Source organism: Lemur catta, chromosome 1 (genome assembly GCF_020740605.2).
Source record: "Lemur catta isolate mLemCat1 chromosome 1, mLemCat1.pri, whole genome shotgun sequence".
Lineage (NCBI taxonomy): Eukaryota > Metazoa > Chordata > Mammalia > Primates > Lemuridae > Lemur > Lemur catta.
Window position 1 is genome coordinate 58,725,203 of NC_059128.1, and position 18,678 is coordinate 58,743,880.

The following is an 18,678-nucleotide window of genomic DNA, read 5'->3' on the forward strand; positions in this document are numbered from 1 at the left end:
AATTAGCTGGACAACTAAAAATATATAGAAAAAAGTAGCCGGGCATGGTGGCACATGCCTGTAGTCCCAGTTACTCAGGAGGCTGAGTCAGGAGGATTACTGGAACTCAGGAGTTTGAGGTTGCTGTGAGCCAGGCTGATGCCATGGCACTCTAGCCAGGGCAACAGAGTGATACTCTGTCTCAAAAAAAAAAAAAAAATTGAATTATAATGCGGTTGAAAATTTTGAAAGACAGAGACAGTATGTAAAGCAAGATAAGGTAAATTGTCTAGAAGCAACTAAACTGCCTACCACATATATCTCTTTATTTTCTCTTTTACTCTTTCCTTTTCTTTTTTTTCCCCTCTTATCCCTACTTTAGGTGTTTCTTCGTTCTTCCTTTCTTTTTCTTTTTGATTCTCCATCTTCTTTTCCTTCTCTCTTGGGCCTCTTGCAGGACACATTGGGCATTGCCTGGTTCCGTTTGCAGCAATCTCTGATGTAATGGAACGAAATTATCTAGGCAAACATATCATCGCCACCATTAGATTGTATTGTCTTTAATGACTTTTTTATAAGTTCATTCAGGCAAAAACATATCGAGCAAAGGACATACATTTTATTATATTTGATGACTCTCCTTTTATTTTTAATTATGTAAATGTGCCAATCAATAGCATTGCCTACATTGTAGATGGTCTCAAGGAACAGAGTGTATTTTTAAAATTCTGTTTCTATACTATCACTCTGTGTTCAGAAGCTATTAGGTATAGACAATAGATAGTTTTCTCTAATACTGATAAAGCTGAGCTGATCTGTCCACGTGCTCTGGTCTTTCCCTTTTGGACCACAAGGTTTACGATAAAATGTGGTAGTTTCCCATCTGTATTTGCTGACACTTGGGTTACCTTTGGATTCCACCACACCAGGTAACTGAGGGCTGCTTTTCCAAGTTGGGGCATTTCTCTTGGACAGCTCCTCCTCCACTATATCTTCCTCAGCACAGCACAGTCAATACAAGTTTAAACGTAAAATTAGTCTTACTACCATGTAAAGGAATTATCATGTACAAATTAGCCTGTAGTAAAAAGACCACCCATAGGATGATCTCTTTGCCACTCTAACATTGTTTAGTTTGAAGTTAATTTTGCAAGATTAGCCTGCAGACCAGGTTTCACTTCTTCCTCGTTCACACTTAATTTAACACCCACTTACACCCACCACCATATCTAAGACAAAGCTGTTGCTCTTAGCTTCTCTTTCAATCTTGTCTGGGGCCCTTTACTCCATCCCTCCCCACAAAGATAAAAAACAAAAACAAACACTTCATCCAGATGAAACCAAGTAAATTTATATTCAACCAAACCCCATTCCTAAAATCTATTTCATTAGCTTTGAATCTCCAGATTTCCCAGAACAAGCATGTTCCATCTAAGTTATAAGGTCACCTACTCTGTACCTTCTTTTCCAAAAGGTTGCCTTGTACTTTCTAAGCCCATAGTTTTTTAGACTCTCAAAATTTGTTCATCACTTTGTCCCCAAGCAGTACAATCCAGAGCATCCAGCAGCCCATCCTGGGTCCCCATAACACTGCTTAGAAATCTATTCAGGCCATATTTTTGTCCCTTGTGCCCATTTATAACCAATGCCATTTTCATCTTTAGTCCTAGACAATCATTAATCTACTTTCTGTCCTTCGAGATTTGCCTCTTCTGGATATTTCATATAAATGAAATAATATAATATATGATCTTATGGATCTGGCTTCTTAGCATAATATTTTTGAAATTCATACATATTTTGGCATGCTTCACTAGTTCCTTTCTTTTCATTGCTCAATAGTATTCCATTGCATGGATATACATTTTGTCTATTCACCCATTAATTAGTATTAGATTGTTTCCACTTTTGGCTATTATGGATAATGTTGCTATGAACAACCACATACAAATGTTTGTATGGACATATGTTTTCATTTCTCTTGGGTAGATACTTACGGGTAGAACTGATGGGTCAGATGGTAAATTTATGTTTAACTGTATAAGAAAATGCCAAACATTTTTCAAAGTGGCCAAATCATTTTATATTCCTACCAATAATGTATGAAGTTTCATGTTTGTCTACAATTTGATGAACACTTATTATTGTCTGTCTTTTTTATAATAGCCATTCTACTGGGTATGAAGTGGTATCTCATTGTAGCTTGAATTCACATTTTGTTATATGATGAATGATGTTCAGCATCTTTTTATGTGCTTATTAGCCATTGGTATTAAATATCTCTTCTTGGATAATGTATCTATTCAAATCTTTTGCTCATTTTTAAATTGGGTTGTTAGTCTTATAACTGAGTTAATCAATTGGATCTTAAATTCTTTGATTGAACTTTCAAAACAAATTCTTAAAATGTTTTCTTAATGCAATGATGATTTTATATTAATATTTTCCTTACAACACTTCCCCATTTCCTTGCATGTTAGCAGTACTTCTTTTTCCCAATTTGCAAAAAGTTGTCAAAGATACAATGTCATTGAATAAAATACTCTCTCTTTTAGGGCATTCTTTTACAGCCATTCTACTTCACTGGCAATACATGGTTGTTTAGACTTTCCCTATTCCTCCTTGTACAAGAAGGATAGCTTCATGTCAGTTATCCTTTTTGACTTTGTAGAAACAGAACATTCATTCTATCAGAAAATCTGGGTGAAGGACTATTAAGCAGCGAGCAATATGCTACCTAATCCACTTACAACTGGGCTCTCCCTCTTAATAATGTGAGCATTTCGCAGGACTTTTGAGGCATATCAATTGAAAGTGAGTAACTACAACTAACCTTCTCCTTGGTGCCTAATTCATTTTCAGTTATTAAGTGTCTTTGAAAGTGAGTTAACTCTTTTAAGCCAAGGGAGTACAATTTTAGAGTAGTTCAAAGTGATCTTTTCATTTGATACCTCAAAATACTGCCATGCCTTTTAATATTTTGTAGTGCAAGGCAACTTCTTGGCCCCAAAGAAATCATGTGCCACAGTGATTTAGGGATTAGAAAGAAAAGAGGTTACTGCAGTTTGGATACTCACTTCTGATTTACTATGTGTACATCCTCAGTGTGGCCTGCGGGTTCAAGTTACTGTGGTAAGCATCCCAAGTGTCATTCTAATTCTAATAAAAGAGTTCTGGCTTTGACAGTGTTCTGTATGTTTGCCTTGTAATGGAGCAGGCTGCTGACAATTCTTTGCATTTACCTGAGGGTAAAACTCATCTCCTCAATCATCTCATCAGTTAACGCAGTGTAATTGACGGCCACAGCACATCATTCCGATAAGTATTTTTAGCTAAATCATTACAATAATAGGTCTCTGCAAAGGTATTTTCTGGCCAGATGCCATTATGTACACCTGTAGCTTAGAGAGAACTCTTGCCTATAAAACTCTCCTAAGACATAGAGAATAAATACTCTGTTTAAGTTAATAAAGGAAATGTCCTCCTTTGAAAATGGAGTCTTCATACAGAGTAGAGACACTTTAGGAATGCTGACAGTCTAAGATCCAGACACTCTCCTGAGTCCTCCTAGTTCTATTAATTTGATCTACATCATATTTTGTTTTAGTTTTTAGTTTAATTTTGTTGAGAACTCATTGTTTAAAAGTGATATGTATAAGCTGATTATAGGGTAATCATTTTTAGTTTATTCTGGGTTATTTTATATTAATACATGAGATCTACTTGGGGCTTAATATGTTCTGGAAATTCAATATGATCCCAAATTTGTACAAATATAAAAAGCAAATGAGTAGTTTAATAGCCTGGAAGGAAATATATCAAAATATTAATAGTGGCTCTCTCTGGGTAATTTTCTAAAAAATATATTCATCTTATATACTTTCTTACATATCATCTTACATTTTTATGTTTTCTTATATATCTTCATATTTTCTTAGAACTTAAAAAAGAGGATTTTTTTAATGATGCACTTGCTAATATATCTTCTCATTGAAAACATTCCTTAACATTACAGTAATTGGTAGAATATAATAAACATGAGTTTTAAATCTTAGACTTTCTGTTTGGAGTACTGCTTTAAAACAATCTCTCATTTAACAATTATTAGTTTGCACCCACTATGTGCCAAAGACTGCTCAAGCTAGATATATAAACATGAAAGGCATGATTTCTACCTGCAACAAGCTCATCTTCATGTCCTAGGATTGGAGCTTAACTGAGAAGTAGGCCCATAGATTACATCTTTTAGTGAAGAGCAAATAAGTTTTTCAATTTCTGTTACACTGTAATAGCTTCATCATTTACAATTTCTGGTTTTAAACATTACAAGCATGATTTGAAAAGATAGGTAGATAGATAGATAAGTAGATATAGATAGATGATGGATGATAGAGTCTTTTTGTGAGTGACAAATTTGAATGGGCAATAATTTCACCTTTATCAAACTGACCAACTAACTTGCCCAAATCACTTATATGATTAGGGTGTTTTCAAAACTCACATTGTGAATGTTTACAGGCACTTTGAATCAACTCTGTTGTTATTCTCTTCTACTGTCAGATTTGTAGTCTCGTGGTTTTATTTTTTGCAGTCTTTAGGTTAGCCGCATGCCACCAAATGACATAGAGGCCATTCTGAGACTGAGTGAAGTCTTGTTTTAACTGGCATATAACTGTTTTTATTTGGGTTTCTGTGGAATTTGGATGTCTGCAACACATCCAATATAAGGGCATTCCACAAATTCCATTTCATAAAAGCCATCCCTTCTTCATATACTGTTTCCAATTCCTTCAATGTAACTAAACGTTTAGCAGAACATTCCAAGAAAGGTGATAAAAGGAGGTGTTTTAAGAAAAGCAAAACACAGATTTCTTACACAATAAGTCCTCCTGGTGGTATTAATAGTACAGTAGCAGCAGAAGGATCATCTATAACAGTAATATAAAAAATAAAAATCATAAACACATAAAACATCAACCCTTTTAAATGAATTTAGAAAATTCCAGAATTAAAAATGTCAACATTTGTACACGTATTAGTCGTCCAATAGAAATAATATTCATAATTCTTTAGTAATGTGCACTATTTCTTGAACTGTTTAAACAATAACTAGACTTTTCTGGGTTGCCAAATTTTTAGCCTAAAAGTCTTAGTATTTCTTCTAAACGCAAAAATTTATGTGGACTTCCAAGTACTTTAAATGCCAAAGGAAACTGAGGGACAGATTCTGCTATGGAGAGAAGGCCCTAAGGAAGACCTTGGCTATATTTTCATGTAATGTTATTCCTGTGGCATTTTGTTTCCTGAGAAATACAGTTAATGGCAGGTCCTTACATACAGGGGTCAGTCTCTTTTGATGTGCATGTAAAACTGATGAAAGTTAATGGGAATGATGCACATACATCAAGGTAAGCATGGAACCCACAGAATATAACAGCAGAGGAGACACTTAGAACATTCTGATTGTGAATGTCCAGTTGGTTTGTTGAATGGTAATAAGGATTTTATCCTGGGTCTTTGTTTCATCTTGGAAAACCTTGGCACGTTTTTTCGAACCTGCCTTTGTGCAGACTCATGGCAGAATGTTTTGTTTTAGTGATATATGCAGCTCACTGTCTCTTCACTGAGCACAACTTAATACCAATACTTCTGAGTACACTAATTTATGGGAAATATGCTCCGTAAAAGCTGAAGTAACTTGGATTTCTTTGCTTGAGAAAAGGAAAACTATTTTTAAGCATATAAATTGTCTAGAAGCAACTAAACTGCCTACCACATATATCTCTTTATTTTCTCTTTTACTCTTTCCTTTTCTTTGTGAAGAATGTGAAGAATGAACAAAAGGAAGTGAGGTTACACAACCATAAAGTTAAAAAGAAGGAAGAATGTCCTGACAGCACTGAGTGTAAATATTAAATTCTATAGGGTTTTGCAGGCTTCTCTGGAGGTGTTTAAAAACTAGAGAGAGTCAGGTGTGGTACTGGTAAGTCAGGATAAAAGGTGTATGTGCCTATGATACTTCTCTTGTCAAGTGAAAAGTGCCATTAAAATATGTATCTTAACATGCCTATAAAACAAAGAGATTACCTTTCACTTGGTATGAGCTCACAGTAAGTAGTGCTCCAGTGGCACATTGTACATACTAATATCAATGTGATTATCGTATTATAGTGTTTCTTCATCAGATTACTTGTCTGAGTCCTCGGTCTCAGACTGAGTGCTGGTCTCAGACCAGTACTACTGGTCCTCTGTTCCCATAGTTAATAATAATAATAGTTATTATTATAAATAAGAATAATGATGGATTAAATCATTATCCCTTTCTAATATGTGTGACATTTTGAATCATCCAAAGTTTTAATAAATAGAAGAAGGGATATTATGCCATGGTTCCCAAACTTTTCATATTCACTTCAAGAAATTTCAAGTTTCCACGTGATATTTTGTATCTTGACAAAATATGGGACAAATACAAAATGATTTTAAAAACCCATGAATTTCTTACCATTTTAAAATGAGTGCATTTTGTTAATCCCAGTGGCATTTATGTACATTTGAAAAATAGAACCTATAGGGCACTATATGTTAAGTCTCCAGACAATGCGTGGTATGAATATTTAAGGGTTCCTAGCAAAAGTCAGCCTTCTCAGGGATCTGGACCAACAGGTTGGAAATAACAACCGGACTGAGGAGACCTGGCTTTGTAGTAACTCCTTGAACACATAAGAAAATATCTTCTCTCTTTCCGAACCTTAATTTTCTCATCTATAGAATAAGGAGGTAGAATCCCTTGAGCTCTAAAAGTTCTTTGATTATATCATGTCCTTTATTTAGCAACCATACACAACTGGATTTAAATGCCATATGTGGATGTAAATGTCAATATTACTATGTTTTTCATGCTAGGGAAGTTGTTCTTATAAAAAAATTTATCACTATCCCTATATATTTATGTTTAGTGAACCCATTACAAATATTCAGTATGACTATTCTTAAATAATGCTTTATCTTTTATATTTCATTTAGTCAATGTCTCAGTCCATTTGGGCTGCTATAACAAAAATATCATAGACTGGGTAATTTATAAACACAAGAATTGTATTGCCCACAGATCTTTTTTTTGTTTCCTTTGAGACAGAGTCTCACTCTGTTGCCAGGGTAGAGTGCAGTAACATCAGCCTAGCTCACTACAACCTCCAATTCCTGGGCTCAAGCAATCCTCCTGCCTCAGCCTTTCCATGCACCACAACGCCCAGCTAATTTTTCTATTTTTAGTAGAAACGAGGTCTCGCTCTTGCTCTGGCTGATCTCCAACTCCTGAGCTCAAGCAATTCTCCTGCCTTGTCCTCACAGAGTGCTAGGATTACAGGTGTGAGCCACCGCACCTGGCCTTCGCACAGTTCTTGAGGCTGGAAAGTCCAAGATGAAGGCGTTGGAAGATTCGGTGTCTGGTGAGGGCTTATTGCTCATAGATGGTGCTTTCTTACTGTGTCCTCACATGGTGGAAGATGAAAACAAGCTCCCTTGGGCCTCTTTTATAAGAGAATTAATCCTATTCATGACAGTTCCACCCTTATAATCTAATCACCTCCAAAAAGACCCAATTCTTAATTTTATCATATTGGGGATTAGGTTTCAACATATGAATTTTGGTAGGACACAAATATTCAGACCATAACAGTCAATATATCTTAAAAATTAAGTTTCAACATTTTTATCCTTGTATCATAGATGGAAACATTGAAGTCTGTCCAAAGCATCACATAGTAAGTCAGTGACAGAGATCAGAACAGCATTCTCATTAGGAGATGATTTCTGCAAAGAATGCCAAAAGAAGCTGTTTATGTTCTCTTCATAGTAATGAGTAAGTTATTGAAATAATAACTGTAGGTGATTTTCTTCTCTGAAATTATCATTTTCCTAATTACCGATGACAGTTAACTCAGTATTTTTCTAGTTTATGCTATTTGATTATAATTGAATAAAAGATTGTAATGCTGCTATATCAGAGTTTGTGTATGTTTTTTAAATGTTGAAGTTGAACTATACCTTCTTTATGTAAATTGAATTTGCAAGAAAATTTTGAGAGCAAACGAGTCAGTAAAATTCTAATAAGTGCTGTTCTTAGAAATTTCAATAAATTATTATATTCTTTAATTCAAAATATTAAATCACATTTTAATTTTAATATTTAATGACCTATTTGTTATGTTTACTTTTCTTCAGTAATATGATTTTAGAGTTATCATTAGTATTTATTTTACTCTTCTGACCATGTTTTTCCTAAAACTAAAATTTTATACATAAACACACATATTAATATCTAAATGCCCTGTACATATCTCTTCCTTTTCTTGATCATTTTGAACTCTCACTGGATATTTTAGGAGGCCATAGGAATAGCTTTTATTCTTAACTATACCACTATTGTAAAGCCTAATCATACGAAAACATTTTTGTTTTAAAATACTGGGAGTCTAGAAATGAAGAGACAGCCAAGAAATTTGCGATGCCCAATGTTTTAAGACCAACCGACCACCCAATGTACCAGGAAGAAGAGTAGCTTTCAGTTTGGAGATAAAACTATTGTTCAGAATAAACCAGTACCAGTTTAACAAGGGCTTAGTATATTAACATTTCATGTAGGTATAAAAAATTACATTAAGAATCTAAGGAGTCATGTCAAGATAAGATAAGCATAATAAAGGTCCAGGGGGTTAGCTGGCAGTGGAAGGGAGAAAAATAGAACCCAGGACATGAGGAATTTAAACTCAGAAAACTTCCACAGACTCAAGAGTACAGCATTGAGACTTCTGTCATCTCAGCCTTTCCTTCTTATTTTGTCTGTCTCATTCCTGAGTGAAATAGGAAGACTAGACCCCACTTTAGGCCCCTCTAAGGGGTTAGCCCCCTTCACAGTTACTCTGCTGTGTGGAAATAGATGCATTTATGGAAACTGACTCTCCAAACCAGAGGAGCAGGCTTTGCATACTGATTAAGCACTTGCAGATTCAAGGCTGCTAAGCAGTCTCTTCAGGAAGCTTTCCCAGGATTGCCTGGCGGAGTCAGTAGAGGAGGATCTTCAAAAATATACTGAGTAGGGGATGGTTCTGATACAAACTAGAAAGTGCTGCATGAGATAATTAGGGTCAGAAGCTCACAAGGGCCCTTATTGGCCACTGCATGATCAAGAGGACACCAAATGGGATTCTAGACATAGACACAAATAAGTTGAGAAGCACAACTATAGTTTTCAAAGCTAAAAGAAAAAGGTTCAGAAATTAATTTCAGCTTTATATAATCACACAGGAAGCAATTAAATGAAACAAGACAACCTGCTTGTTCAGAAATTAATTTCTATGCTAATCTTGAACCTTAAATTTTTGCTAATCATGTTTCAGTTTAATCACTTTTATAAAAGCACATACACTTAGCTATGTTTTCCAAATGCCACTGTTTAGCAATTTTCACAGCATATTTAGTCTGACACTGGTCTTATCATGCTTATACTCATCCTAGCAAATAAAAGGGTAATTGAACCTAAACACAATCACATACAAATTTTGGAATGCTTCTTGGTACAAATGCCCTAGAAAAATTCAAATTCTTATATATCAGTTTGCCCCAGTCTAATTGATCAGAGGACCCTGGAGCAAACCTCTGGAATCACTTCTGTGGGCTGAGTGAGAATCCAGTGAATTACCAAATGATGGATGGACAGTTGCTGTTATGATGCCTTTTGGCACATCAACAACCACTAAATCATGCAGTAGGCATTTTCCAAAGTAATGGTTATTCTTCCTACATAAAGACTTTAAGAAGTATAAGTAAAATAACTGTAGCTTTAGTATGGACTCAGAAAGTAGACAGTGACCTCTAAACCATCCTTCTCCCTCTAGATTGAAATACACTTATGACATCTATGAATTAATTGTTTGTCCAATTGGCTTAGTCAGCCAATTGGCCATTCATTTGACCAACATTTTATGAATGCTGGATGTTGTGCTTGGTGCTGGAGATAAGAAGATACAGACAAATCCCTGTCCTCATTGTTTAATGTGAGAGACAAACAGGAAGAAGAACAATATCAAACTGTAGTGACCATCATGACTGAACACTTTCCATGGGGAATGAAGCTGTACTGAGGAAGGGTTCTTTCAGGAGGTGATGACTAACTGGAGTCTGAAGGAATAGAAGAGCTGTCATGAACAGAGAAGGAAAGGGTCAAGGAATAGGTACTTGTGCAGAGGTGTGGAAAGGGGTAGTTTTAAGTTTTGATTTGAGTTAATTTCATTCTGTTCTCATTATCCATTGTTTTTTTAAATGGAAAAAAAGGTAAAAGAAAGAAACTCCGTAGGAATCATCTGGAAAGACAGATGAACTGTGATTACACTAGATTGCAGCTCATAGTTTTGTTGCTTCAGGCCAGAGAAAGGAGACAATAGTCCCCAAGGACCCCTTTTCCACTTTAAAATTTTCTGGTTTTTGAGGCTGTAGTATAGACTTAACAATAAAGGTGATAAAGAGGGTCAACTCTCATTTGTGATCATAGCAGATCGGATAGGTAGGGGAAGAAGGTGCAGGGAAAATACAGAAGTCCAGGAGCCATGGCCCAGTGGCCCATAATTTAAGCCACCATCCAATATTTTTGCAAAACTCTGTGGCCCTGGTTCCTCAATCCTCTTTGAACATTACTTATAATTTCCCACGTGAGAAGTTGTGATATATCCCCATTCTTAGAAATCTCCATGCCCTTTTAAAAACATAATTCAAAACGTGACACATATAGTTGTAGCCTAAAGCCCTCATTTTTCAATGCTTAAAAATTCAGAATTCTTAAATGCCTCACTTTCTCTAATAGAAAGGAAATAATGGGAGCATTTGTTTAAAAAAAAAACAGAAAATGTACATTAAATTTAGTAGCAATCATTTTGTGGAGCTTCAGTAGAACTGGATTACAATTATCTAATCTACTCAGAAGTACTTCATTCCATTTTTGACTGTGCCTTGAAATCCACGCTGTGGAATAATTTTTTTAAGGGACTACTCCATTTAAAGAGTTAAACTCTCCTTGGATATGGTACAAAATAGAATAAATATAAAACTTAAACTGAACTGAACTTTAAAACAAATCTTGTTATTATAAAAACCCAAACAATAAGACATCATTAGAACTTCGTGATTAAATTAACAAAAGTACACAATCTTTCCTTTGTCCCCCTTCCGTTTGAGAAGCTAAAGCTTCTTTTTGATGACATCTCAAAGTATTTCAAGGATCCATTAAACCAGAGCAGAATTCCAACCTCATATAAAATAGAGAAGAATAACAAAACAAAGGGCTATTATTAATAAGTGTTGCAATTGATTATTTTAAGAGGTACTCAAAAAATGGTATGTCCTTTAACACAGCAATTCCACTTCTAGGACTCTATCCTGTAGAAAGGTAAACAGACAAGAACATCCATTGTTGTACTGTTTATACTAGCAAAAAAAAAAAAAAAAAGGGAAAACAAATTTATTTACTTAAAAGCAGGATGGTTAAATAGATTATGTTAGAACTGGTATGGAATACTATGCAACTATTAAAATGAATGAGGTCTATTTATATAACTTCAAAAGATCTCCAAGACATATTAAGTAAAAAAAGCATATTGCTTGGGAAAAGGTTTGGAAGGATGCAAACCTATGGAGGAAAGTGGATGGAGTACAACGGAAATGGGGTAAGGAAATGGTGAAAAGGAATTTTTTACTTCTTATGCTTTTATGCCGTTTAAGTGTTTATGATTAAAACTTTTTTAAAGTAAAAAAAAACAAAGCCAGTATGCATCAATTGTTAACCAAGAGAAAAGAACAATAGCAACAAAAAGCCTAAAATAAAGAAAGTTAGGATCCATAGCACACCTTCTGGAAGGGGTACTAGAATTCTATTTGAAAAAGCTAAAAACTGTCTTGGTATCAGCTTTTTGTTCTTTTCTTGACATCAGATAGGGCATTTTCAAACACTGAATTATGTAACCCAAATTTGTAACATCTTTGATTGGTATGCATTGCAACTTTATACCATACAGATTGTACCATTTTGTAATGTGTGTCAAGCATATCACTAAAAAGGCATAAAACACATGCATTTCACCTGTGATAAATCACCTTGACTATGTCACAGAACAAGTAGATTGCATACTGCAGTTTTCTAAGTACCATATAAGAGCCCTGAAACATGGTGACACTCCTCTCATTTTGCTGACATAAATGACACAAAACATCAAAATCATAGCCCCATCTCACATTTGTTATATTTTTGACAAGTGATTTTCATTCAGTAATGCTTGTGTATATATCAGGGTTTTTTTCATTCAAAACTATGAAGGAGAATTTAATTATCTATTTTATAATGCCAGTAATTTCTTAGAATTGTTATAATTAATATGATAAAACATAAATGATTAAAATGTAATAACCTATATTATAATTTTTGTTCCATGGTACTCAACTTTATCTAGTACTTAATTCCCTCCTTTCCTTTCTCTCTCCCACCTTATTTCTTTCCTTTTTTCCTCCTATCCTTTCTGTCTGCCTGCCTGCCTGCCTTCCATAAATATGTATTAAACACCTTCCATGTGTCAAACATAAGTGTGCTGGATGCCAGGAATCTAAAGACAAGTATGACATAATCCCTGCCTTGGATGAGTTCACATGGTGGTGGGGTAGACCCATTTGTAAACAGGTGAATCTGAATAAAACATGGTGTCATAAACAAAATCCTGATGAGAAAGAGAATAACATTTATTGAGCATTAACATTAACTACCCTCCAAGCACCATGTTGTTAGATGTTTCACAGACATTATTCATTTAACCTTCATATCTTCACATAGGTATTTTTACCTTCTTTTTGCAAATGAAGAATTTGAATTGCAAAAAAAAATTCAAGTGTTAAAAAAATTTCAAAGTATCTAAGAAATAATCAGCAATGCCATTAGGATGGAAATTATAAACTTGGCTGGATTAATTGACTTGTTAATACTTGCTCCTAAACTAGAACCCCGGAATCTTGCTACCCACTGCCAAAGCTCACTTTTAGACAAACAGAAAGAAAGGAGCTGCTGTAGTTCATGACAATGAAACAGTGTTTGTTTTTAATAATTAAGTTTTGAATTTCAAGTATAAGAAGACAACAGTATCATTTTATTATTAACAATCAATTCAGAATAGAAATGAATTGACAATTGGGTAACTGAATTTTCCTGAAAACAAAAGCATTGGCACTGTATACAGAATATGGAGGATTCTAGAAATGCTAGTTAAATAGCTTATCTGATCTCTATTTAACAAGAATTCTTTAGTTTCACAGTTTACATGCATCCTTAAACTAGGAAGTAATTTTTCTTCCCTTTTTGGGGGCAGTATTGGTATAGTTTCTATAACCAAGTAGTATCCAGAGGCCTTACAACCCTGCAATTTTTTAACATATTATAACTTATAAGCTTTTTTGGGAGGGGGGCTGGTATTTCATAGCTGATAAAACTGCAGATCTAAGAGTATTAACTAAAAGGTGAAAGCAAGAACATTTAATGAGCCTTCCTCATAAATATTACCCAGTTTAACATTTTCTTTTTTCTTTGTTAATATAGATGAAAGGTATAATACCTTACCTGCTTCCTTCCTTCCTTCCAACAAACATTAAATACCTACTGTGTTCTGGGCTTTGTACTAGATACTGTGTATACAAAAATGAAGTAGCTCACAGTCTAACAAAGATAGACCTATAAAGAGATTATTATATTATAGTGAAGTACTATTAAGCAGTCACCACAGGATTATCTCATTTAGTACTTAAAACAACTCTGTCAGATAGGAACTAATATTGTCTCCATCTTATAAACAAAGGCAGTAAGACTAATAGAGGTTAAGTACTGGCCCAAGGTCACACATCCAGAAGGTGCCATTGCTAGGTGTGTTTGTATTTTAATTACCACAGGATGTTGCTGTAAGAGAGATATAAACAAAAAGCCAGAAAGGCCTAAAGGGGAGTGATTGACTTGGCTTCAGGCAGTCCGGTGATGTTTTATAGAGGAGATTACATTTGAGCTTTACCTTGAAAGAAGAAATAGTAGATATTCAATGGTTGGAGAAAAGTAGAGAGTATTCCAGGGTGACAAAAAAATACATGCAATGGCACAGAAGTATAAAAGGGAGGGGCAAGGTTGAAGAAACTGTTCAGGATCAGCAAGAAATCAACAGACCTAAAGTAGATGAGGAAGATTTGCATGCTTCAATAAGGAGCTTAGGCTTTATCTTACAGGCTGCAGAAAACTAAGAGGAGAATAGAATAAAAGTGTGTGTGTATGTGTAAGATAATGCTTGAGGCAAGGTAGAGAGCAGACTGGCTTACAAGTCTACCTGTAGCTGCAGTAGTCTACAAGAGAAAGAAGGGACCTCCCCTAGATTCAAGTTCTGAGGATGTCAATGTATTCAGATAGCCTGTACTGTGCAGGATGCTGAGTGAGTAAATAAGACCAGGTAATGAGGGATGTACTTATGTTGACACCTTATACGTGCCGTGTTATTGTGCTAAGCATTTTTATATGTATTATTTCAGTTGATCCTCACAACAATCCCGATAAGTTATTTCTTTCTCTATTTTGCAAAGGAGGAATCTGATTGTTAACAGCGTTATCTAAGGTCACACATGTGATCACTAGCAGAGCTGGAATCCAAACTACCCAAGTCTGTCTTCCTCTAAAGTCCATAGCCTTCTACAGAGGACATGTTCAAGAACACTACAATTTAATGGTTTCATTCATTCTGGTTTGCCTTCACTGAGTTTAAATAAAGTGCCTTCAAGAGCCAAAGTGTTAAAGCAGCAAACAGACATGATAAAATAAGAGTCACATAGCAGACCTATAAAATGCAGGACTAGTTGGGGCACTTTTTAAAAATATGCTCTATACTTCCCCTTTGTTGGCATACTGCCATTCTCCTAAGAAGGCAATTTCTAGAGATGCATATATCATTTGCATTTGTAGTTTTGGAAACTTCCCAGAAAACTATGATGTGAATAAAAGGATATGGTATTAAGGCAAAAATTCCCTTAGCTTTATCTAGCAACCCAACTGCCAGAATCAAAGTTATTACCAAAATGATTTTGAATAGGCCTTGTGCATTTATATGCACATACACACACACACACACACACACACACACACACACACACACAAAGTATGTGCATGAACACACATATGCACGGTGTCTATTTAGGGAAACCACGCTAGCTTGCTGCCCTTAGGACCTGTTTGTGAGATCACATTTCTTTGACTGAATGCCCTTGATAGAATATTATATCAAGCTTCACACTGCTGTGGCAAAGTGCCATGATACTTTTATTATCATTCATTAAGTTTTACAAATGGATTGGAAAAGATAATCCACACAGTTTAAGTGCTATAAAATGTTAGTTGCTACTGTTGCTGATTTGTTATTCTTCATTATTATTGTTATCATTAATTTTCAAATCCAACCAGTCACCAGCATTAATACTATCAGGGATAGACTCTGAGACCTTATTTGGAGGGTCTAGCAGTAGCAGGAAACTCCTATATATGCCTTTGATGAAAGAAGTACCTTCCTTTATGTGAAAAGGGCATTCTCTTCAGATAATCAGAGTGGCTCAACCAAGCCAATTATCATTCCATGATTTGAGTTCCCTCTTTTATTTTTTTCCCTCTTCTTCTTTTCTTTCAACAAACATCTTTTAATCCTGAGGTTTAATTCATCCATTTATTCAACAAATATTTACTGAGTGTCTTCTCTATGCCAGACCCAGTCCCAGGTGCAGTGAATAAAACAGACAAAAAGACCTGCCCTCATGAAGCTGCCATTCTAGTGGACTAGACATGCCACACATCTCAACCAGTTTGTCGGAGGGCCCGTGTCAGACACCCCGTCAGGCCCCAGGACTGGCAACAGGTGAAGAATGGGGAGGAGAAAAGACCAGAGCTCCAGACAGCCACCACCCCCAACCTGCACCCTCCTGCCAGAGTCTGGCTACACACTAAAAAGGTTAAGAAAAATTTGCCCTCTTGCCACACTCACCTTTGTGTGATCCCTTGGGTTGTTACTGCCTCTGGAGTCTCACAATTCTCCCAGTTGCAGTGCAGCTCTCCTTCCTTCCAACCAGCAGATGCCTAATGCCAAATACCTGGGATACAAAGGTTTACATGAGGAAAAATCTGAAGATCTGAAGGAACTGAGGGTGTTTTACATGAAAATCCAAGACTTCTGACTGTGGGTCCTGTGCAGGCACCTTTTCATTAGGTTAGAGCCCACACCAAGTAGCTCTGCAATCTAGGAATCCGTCCACACACAGTCCACCTCTGCTGAACAAAAAACCCATGTCAGCAATGCCTGAAGGGCATGACCAAAGAGACTCCATTTGACCTACTTCATACTCGGGCTCCTTCTCTGTAGGATCTTAATGAGTTTCATCTAGCCAAATCTTCTCAGTGCCCCTAAAAATTAAGGAAGGAAACAAGATTCAAAATGATTTATTTAGAAATATCATTTCCTCATGCAATGTTGGTTAAAATCACTCTTTTAAATGAGGGCATTTCAAGCAGATGACTACCACTTATTCATTATAAGAGCAGGAACAGAAATTATCTAAAAAATAGGTAGATTAATCTCTCAGAAAACTCAAAAATGTTATTTTGGCCAGTGATTCAGACTCTATCCCTTAAATCAAACCTTTTACTAAAAGTAATAACATATGAGGAAAATGGAGGTTTTGAATTGCATTTCTATGTTCCCTTTCTTCCTTCTGGTGGAGGTGACTAATGAACAGTGAAATGGCCAGGAGTTAGGCAGGAAGCCATAGAGGAGAGGAGGAGGAGGAGCAAAGGACAGGAATAATCTACAAATGGTACCTAGGTCTGAAACAATGTAGAATTCAGTGTATTTCTACTTTACAAGGTAAGGGAAGAGGCATGGAAAATAATAGTTATATTAGCTTAGGTAAAGACAGTAATTAATAGTTGCATTCCTTCTCTAAGCCAGGCCCAGTGCCTGAAATGTATTTTTCCATCCATTATCTTTCAGCAGTCCTACAAGGGTGGCGTTATTGTCACTTAAAAGAAGAAAAATTGGAGGCTCAGAGAGTGCAATAACTTGCCGAGGCCCACATCGCAAGGTGGTGGAGTCAGGATTGGAACCCAAACTCAATGCCCTTCCCTTTTACCACAGGTCTCCTCTACTCTACTCTTTAGAATCTACTACTAAGCATCACACACTCCTCAAATGGGACTATGTTATGTTATTACATCCATTTAAAACATACTAAATATCATTCTAGTGAAACATGTAGGATATCACTGGCCTTTGGAATGCAAACTTTAGCATACATGAAAATTACCTAGAGAGCTTTTTTAAGTTGCATATTCCTGGGTCCCACTCCTGGAGATTGGGATTCAATGGGTTTGGGGGAAAAAATCTAGGAATCTACCTTTTTCATAGGCATCCAAGTGATGAATAGAGATGATCATCAGATAGCACTCTGAGCAACAATGTCACAGACCTTATCTAAAATTGCTGATTCTCAATTTATCATTCCCCTCTCTCAACTCACTTCATTCTGAGATATATGCAGCTTTGCCAGTGAGATAGTCTGTGTAGCCAGAAAAAAATACAACACTGGTGGGCAGAAGCCTGGATTCTAGGTAAAACTCTGTTGCTAACAAGTTAGGAAAACTCAACTAATTCCTGTAAATTTTGTGGGCCTTTGTTTCCTTACATGTAAAATGAAGAGATTCGCATACCTATAATTTTAGTTGGCTAAAGAAAGACAAATTTTTAAATGATAATTACCTACAGAGCCTAAACATTTCAATGGTGAAATGTAAGACACAGAGTCTAGTTTCTTTACAAATTTGTAATGTCAACACAGTACCTCCAGATATCATGGGTTTGGGTGAAAGAAATGGAAATTCAAAGATGGAAGCAGGTATAACTTAAGTTATATCATTAAGGCAATTCAGTTGTTTGCTTAGTGACTGATTTTACCAGTCAGCATCTGTAACTAAGAATGCTTCAGGTATATAGTATTTCAAATCTTAGAAATCGTGTTATTGTATAATCATTCATTCTAATTTTTAATAGCACCTTGAAATCCAAAGCTATTTTGAGTTTGTTTTTAAAAAACTAAAGATACCCCTTGATTTACATTAACATGCTCCTGGATATTAAAAATACAGGTTAAGAATTGCTGATTTATATCTTGGATAAAAATGTCCACAGAATGGCATATTGGATGGTTAGTGTCCATGGAGACAAGCTTAGTGAAATGAGTCACACAAATGAAGTCACAAGTCACAAAAGAAAAGGGAGGCTACTGGTGCAAGAGCTATGCAGTTTTAATGCAACAAGGAAAATCATGAAGCAAACTTGTTGCACCTTCAGAAAATTGTGTATTTGTTCACCTCCCTTGAAATATTCCTCTTTGCTCTGTGACTTATTAACACCTTCCCAGGAGGCCCTAATTTGCTTGTTCAAACACAATAATCCAGCAGCAGAATTTGGTTGCAGAAAGAGACAATGAAAAGATATATTATTACATGGGAAATCTGAATCACCAGAAACAAAAGAAACAATTCATTCAATTATGAACTAAGTTGAGATGCACCATTTATAGCAATGTTGAGGGAAACAT

The 18,678-nt window shown here is 35.6% G+C and overlaps 1 long non-coding RNA gene across 1 annotated transcript; it reads right to left on the reverse strand.

The window, feature by feature from the left end:
* Positions 1 to 373: 373 nt before the first annotated feature.
* Positions 374 to 16,765, reverse strand: LOC123650321. Its single transcript, XR_006739320.1, has 3 exons — positions 16,420 to 16,765; positions 16,071 to 16,176; positions 374 to 498 (listed from the first exon to the last, which is right to left on the reverse strand). It is a non-coding gene; the product is annotated as an uncharacterized LOC123650321 (long non-coding RNA).
* Between the last annotated feature and the right edge of the window lie 1,913 nt (positions 16,766 to 18,678).